Source organism: Musca vetustissima, unplaced genomic scaffold (assembly GCF_032173495.1).
Source record: "Musca vetustissima isolate MV318-11 ecotype Yass unplaced genomic scaffold, APGP_CSIRO_Mvet_v1 utg11171, whole genome shotgun sequence".
In the NCBI taxonomy this organism is placed as follows: domain Eukaryota; kingdom Metazoa; phylum Arthropoda; class Insecta; order Diptera; family Muscidae; genus Musca; species Musca vetustissima.
The window spans coordinates 152,653-159,545 of record NW_026875995.1 but is presented as its reverse complement, the minus strand read 5'-3'; the positions used below and the strand labels follow the sequence as shown (position 1 = coordinate 159,545).

At 39.3% G+C, this 6,893-nt stretch overlaps 1 non-coding gene across 1 annotated transcript; it reads right to left on the bottom strand.

Annotated features, from left to right (window-relative positions):
- Window positions 1-6,495: 6,495 nt before the first annotated feature.
- Trnas-gcu (transfer RNA serine (anticodon GCU)) lies at window positions 6,496-6,577 on the bottom strand. Its single transcript has one exon. It is a non-coding gene; the product is annotated as a tRNA-Ser (tRNA).
- Between the last annotated feature and the right edge of the window lie 316 nt (window positions 6,578-6,893).

The window sequence follows — 6,893 nt, the reverse complement described above, 5'->3', positions numbered from 1 at the left end:
TGAATAATTCGGCTCGTAACCCATAATAATCAATATTGCCCACTGTACTTTACACCACATTTGCAAAGTAATAAATTTTAAATACAAAAATTCTTGTCACCGCAAACACACACACACACAAAATAAACTTTGCCACAATATTTTATTACACATTCACATGACAAAAAATCGTTCTTCATGTTTTACAATTTTTCGAAATGCCAACTCTAGGAAGCTGACTTTCCAATTGTGATGACGAAGAAGAATTACCCACCGAACTTTAGAAGCAACTCGAGAACAAGAAGTTTATGCTAAAACAGAGTTTAGAAAATTTCGACCATAAATCTATTAGAAAAGATAACAAGGTTTGGAATTTATTGTGACACTTTTCTAAAAAATTTGACCAACAAAATAAGATTTCAATACAAGCATCCTCCATCCCCTCAAAACTATGTCCTTCCAGCACTTTGTAGTCTAAACTAAATTAAAAAAAAATGGGGGAAAAAACTTCCTCGGCAAATAACAAAAAAAAAAATGGAACTCAAGAGATTGATAATGTTGAGAGTTATAAACGCATAAATAAGTCACGAATTCTTTAAACATTCCCACTGAAGAAGAAGTAGAAAAAAAAGCTACACGAAATAAATCCACAACTATCTGCTGATGCAACGCAAAACTATTTTGTTCACTTAAAGTAGCGATGCGAACTTTTTTCATATTAATGTCATAGAAGAATTTTGATTGCTGATAGCTGGAGGTAAAAAGAAGAAGAAAAATTTGTATTGAGAAAACTTTTCTCTCTCGAACACTATGCAAAACTTAAAGAATTTGCCGGATACCGGTCCACATGTACACGCATTTCCTTTCCCATCCTTTTGGGTGATAAAGCCATTTACCAACCCCCTTTCACGATTTTTTCAGCATCAAATTGTAAGTTACCACTCCATTGTCATGCACTTGCAATCTGACAAAAAAGTTTCGTGCTTTTTTTTTCTTACTTTTGTAAAAAAAAAATTACAAACGACGCCTGCTAGTCCTTGGCGTCGACAAACCCGTCACATGTGTTGTAACACCCACAAACGCATCCGTATCCGGTTGCAATACCGAGGCACAAACGTTCTCACGCACTCGCTTGCCTTACTTAATTTTGTTAAAATTTGTGCAAACTTTTTTCTAAGTTTCGCATGTACTTCCTATTTTGTGTTTGTTGTTCTTTTTTTCTTTCTTTTTTTTTTTTTTTTTTTGGTTGGGTCGATGGGTACAAATTCTTCTAAAACAATTTTCAATTGCTGGTGCTGCTCAACAAAAAAATTTAGTTGTACTTTTGATGGTCATACATATTTCTGGGTAAGCCAGTATAAGGCACTAGGAAGTCTTCAGTGACAAGCTAAATGGTGCTGAAGGCCAGGGGGTTTTATAGACGAGATAAAAGGCAGGTAGTCTTTATAGACGAGTTGAAGGGGAGAGAGTCATTTTCGACGAGCTGAATGTCACAATCTTTATAGACGTGCGGAAGGTCTGGAGGTACTTATAGACGAGCTGAAAGCCAGGGAGTCTTATTCGACGAGCTGAGTGCCATAGGGTCTATAAAGAAGAGCTGAAGACCAGTGGGTCTTTATAGACGAGCGGATGGGTAGGGAGTCTTTTAAGAGGAGCTGGATGACTGGTATTTTTTTTCGACAGACTAAATTTCATAGTTCAGAGAGTAAAGGAGCTGGGCGACTGGTAATCTTTTTCGACAAACTAATTTCATGGAGCCTTTATAGGAGAAGTGTTCAGTGAGAAAATTCTCGAAGAGTAAATGAGAAAACGCCATATGAAATGACTTACAAAATAGAACGCAGATACCGAGCTTATTGGTGCTTATAAACAAGGTTGGCGTACGGGATGATTGATATTAAGCAACGGTCCTGATGGATTTAATATGGCAAAGCCCAGGCTTTCATCTCAATTGTGGACACGAACCTCCCCGCGGTGTCACCTAGGGTAGTTATTTTCATCACCCGTTGAAATAGTGAGCTGATATGTGACGCGAGTTTACCTATAAGAACTATAAATGGGTTGAGGTTAGTTGCCCACATTCGTAAAAACTACTACTATGAAAAAGCCCCGAAAATGAAAACCAAACCACCTTAAGTTGACGACCCTCACAAACGTATAAAGGACCACGATCTGCGAATCTGCACTTGGAATGTGCTCACGTTGTACAGAACATGCGAAGTTTTCGCTTTGGCGGATGTACTCAACAGATACAAAGCCGATATTATTGCCTTACGGGAAATAAAACGATTGTATTATAGCTGCCATGAAACGAGAGACGTGAGGTTGACCGCGGATTTATGTCACAAGAGAATAAAAGACCTCGTCTACGGATTCAATCTATAATCCATATAAAAGCGACATTCTTCTACATCAGTCTTATTTGTGCCCATGATCCGACGGAAAACAAAGATGAGCAGACCAAAGACACATTTTTTCCGAGCGTCTAGAAACAACATATGACCGCGTGGCCCTGGCCATAACAATAAAATTCTGCTAAAAGATTTTAATGCAAAATCGGAAGGGAAAATATTTTTGGTCCCACCGCCGGAAAATTCAGCCTACATGAAGAAATATCCGACAACGTAATGAGGGTAATTGACTTCGCGGCAGCAAAAACATGGTAGTTAGCAGCACAAAATTCAAGCATCTCGATATACACAAGGCCACCTGGATTTCTCCTGATTAAGCAACGAGAAATCAAATTGATCATTTTGTGATAGACGGAAGGCATTCACCCAGTGTTTTAGATGTTCGATCTATCCGAGGAGCGAATATCGATTCGGACCACTACCTTGTGGCAGCCAAGGATCGCACTCGTCTTAATATAGCAGCAAATGAGAGAACTAACACAACACTGAAACTCGACGTCGAAAAACTGCAAACACAACACATAACAGAAGTCTACTCCGCTCAACTTATCCACCTGCTTGACGTAAGCACTCCTTGTCCCGATAATAATTTAGAATCACAATGCCAAAGAATTGTGAAAGCAACAGAAGAATTGTAAAAGCAACAGTTGAGTACCAATGGCCACCATCAAGACACCCGTGGTGCGATCAGGAGTTTCGTAATGCTAGAGAGATGAGAAACGCATTTTCAGAAAAAATAACAAGAAAAACTTGAGCTTGAGCAAATCGAGATGTACAGGAGTCAGAACGAAGTCCGGAAATTTTATCAACGAGTAACACTTTAAACCAAAGGCTTTGGTGCAGGCACATTCTCCTGTAAAGATGAAGAAGGAAACCTGGTGACAGATACAGACAGCGTGTTGGTGATCTGGAAGGAGCATTGGCGGTGAAGAAGATACCAGATGCTGGTCAGGAGCATGCACCAGCTGATTATTACAATTTGGCTAGATGAATGCATGCCCACTGATTGAAACCTTAGCATCCTGTGTCCCGTGCACAAAAAAGGAGACAAGACGATATGTGCCAACCATAGTGCTATCCAGCATATAAAGTGCTATCCAACGTGCTGTGTAATCGACTGAAGCCAATGGTGAATGACATTACTTGACAAAACCTATGCGGCCTGTCCAGGCCTGGCAAATCCACCATAGATCAGATTTCCATGCTAGGAAGATACCCACGAAAAACACATCGACACATTCCACCTATTCGTCGACTATAAAGCCGCATACGACAGCTGTATCCGTTCGGAGCTGTTTAACGCCATGTCTGTGTTTGGCATTCCTGCAAAAAAATTACGGCTATGCAGGATAACTTTAAGTGGCACAAGGTCAGCAGTTAAAGTCGGAAACAATCTCTCGGAGCCCTTCAATATCGAACGAGGATTCAGACAAGGTGCCAGTTTGGTGTGTGATCTTTTTAACATCCTTCGCCGATGGCATCGATATAATGGGTCGAGCATTGCGAGCGGTAACAGCCACCTTTGAACAAATTGAGATGGAGTCTGCCAAAATGGGTCTGGAAGTAAGCGGCGAGAAAACCAAGCTGATGGTACTAGACTCGGACCAACCGTGGAACTTAAGAACTACAGCTTCGAGATAGTCAAAGATTTTATATATCTTGGTACCGCCATAAATAAAACTAATGACATCAATTTTGAACCTCCCGCCAAACCAAACTCACACTCTACAAGAGTGTGAGTTTGGTCAGGGACGAACCCCATTGAAATTGGGAAAAATCGGTTCAGATTTAGATATAGCTTCCATATATGTTTTCGTCCGATTTTTGGCAAATAGTGCACCAAAGAGTCAAATTTAGTCCGATGAGCACAAAATGTTGCACAACGTACTGATATTCGTGTAGCCTAAAGTGTGCCAAGTTTTATTGAAATCGGTTCAGATTTAGATATAGTTCCCATATATATTTTCGTCCGACTTTTAGCAAATGGGACATTAAAAAGAGTCAAATTTCGGCCGATTGGCATAACATTTTGCAAGACGTACTTTTATTGAAATCGGTTCAGATTTAGACATTTAGTCCGATTGGCACGAAATTTTGCACAACGAACAGAAGTTATGATAGCCTAAAGTGTTAAAAGTTTTATTGAAATTGGTTCAGATTTAGATATAGGCAAATTGTGCACCAAAGAATTAAAGAGTGCACTAAATTATGACCTTCAACAGCGCTCGGTTCACATATTGACACAGATCATATATGTAAAGTAGTCCACTTTCATGTCAATGGTCCTTCAAAAATACGAGGTCTGTTAGCATGCATCTCTTGAATATAGCCAAAGTGGTAAGGGGTATTATATAGTCGGCCCCGTCTGACCTTACTACTTTCCTTACTGGTTTTATGCTCGACTAATGGAACAAATGTTCAGTCACAAGCCAGCTAAGTAAGTAAATTCCAGTTCCCATGCATGCACGGCACTTCTTTATGAACAAGCTGAAGGCCAGTGGATCTTTATAAGCAATCTAAACGACTTACTTAAGTCTTTATAAGAGGCCTGAAAGGCAGGGTTCTTTACAGACGAACCGAAGGAGTCTATAAAGACAAGAGGAAAATTGAGGTTCAAAGTAAAGCGGAGAAACGAGGGAATCCTTCTGAACGAACTGGAAGCCATGACGACTGTAAAGGCGATTTGAAGACTATGGAATAGATGGTGTGAAGGGAGCCCTTAGAGATGACCTATTTTTCTTCCTTTCCTCTGAGAATTGTTTTTATTAATTTCCCTTCTCTGCTCTATCAGCAGAAACTTAAGGGACATAAATTATCATCTGTGTGATACCTTTGGCACTATTCGGGTTTTTTGTTCTCCCTTTTACGTTTTCTATCTTCAGCGGTATTTCTTTTTTGTTTTGTTCTCTTTAATAGAAGTGTGCGTGTTTTTTGTTCAAATCACTTCTTTTTTGGCGAAAATTTTGGTTTAGTTTGGTTTATCCCAGCCAACGTAGAATATTTTTGTGGCGCCACTTGTACAGGCAATGTGTCGTGGCTGGGGTATCTAATATTTCAAAAGAGGTGACTAGCTGGTGGCGGGTTAGGTAGATGATATCAAGCCGTGTGTTTAATAAACGTTATGATTGTTGTAATTGCCATCCCTGAAAGTTACCTGGGTAACATTTAAAACAATGGAGAAGAAGACAGATAAATTCGAGCACTTTTATAAGTACTCCCTTCCGCTTGTCACTAAAAAGACAACCTAAGCCTTTCAGTCTACAAAACTATTCCAGTTCGCATGTAAAGAAGACTCCCTTCAACTCGTCTATAGAAGACTCCCTTCAACTCGTCCATAGAAGACTCCCTTCAACTCGTCCATAGAAGACTCCCTTCAACTCGTCTATAGAAGACTCCCTTCAGCTCGTCTATAGAAGACTCCCTTCAGCTCGTCTATAGAAGACTCCCTTCAGCTCGTCTATAGAAGACTCCCTTCAGCTCGTCTATAGAAGACTCCCTTCAGCTCGTCTATAGAAGACTCCCTTCAGCTCGTCTATAGAAGACTCCCTTCAGCTCGTCTATAGAAGACTCCCTTCAGCTCGTCTATATAAGACACCCTTCAGCTCGTCTATGAAGAATTTCTTTAACTTGTCGGTAAGGAATACTACCAGCTGGTTTATATTCTATTAATTTATGAAGGCTCCCATCACCTCGCCCATAAAGTCTCTCAGCGGTTTGTTTATGAAGACTTAATTTATCTCGTCGGCAAAGATTTTCCTCACCTCGCCCAAAAATAAATCGCTCCAACTCGCCTTTAAAAACTCCTTTATATAAACTTCAATAAGTTTTTTTATTTAATAAATTTTATTTATCTTGTCTTGCAATTTACAAACGACATTATTCTTGTCTCAAGAATTTGATTTATGTTCAAATGTTAGCAAGCCAAAAAAACCTCTGCAATTGAAACATATCGAAAATTTTACCAAACCTATAAATGGTTTCAATGAAGCTTAATTCCGGTAATTTTTTATTTTAAAATATTGATATATAGTAGCAGCAATAAAAAATAATAAATCAATTCTAAGAAAATAAAAAAATATGTATTTAAAAATAACAAAAAAGTTATCGACGAGGATGGGATTCGAACCCACGCGTGCAGAGCACATTGGATTAGCAGTCCAACGCCTTAACCACTCGGCCACCTCGTCACTTGTTTGCCGCTTGTCCAACATACTTCATTAACATAGTGCCGTCAATACACACACACAACACCGATATCATCATCGTCGTCGTCAACAACAATTGTCGTCACTCTTTGTGTGCTGTTTGTAGTTCACTGCCTATTGTGTTTATTTTTAGCAAAAGTTCGTTTTGTTGTTCGTTTTTCAGTCGTTTACTCTTCAAACATTGGTTTATTTCATTGATAATGGGTCTGGTTTAGTTTGTGATGAGATGACGATTTTGAAATGAAAATAAAATCACGTTGGCTGCAATGTCCCAATCAACCCCTTTCCCGATACAACG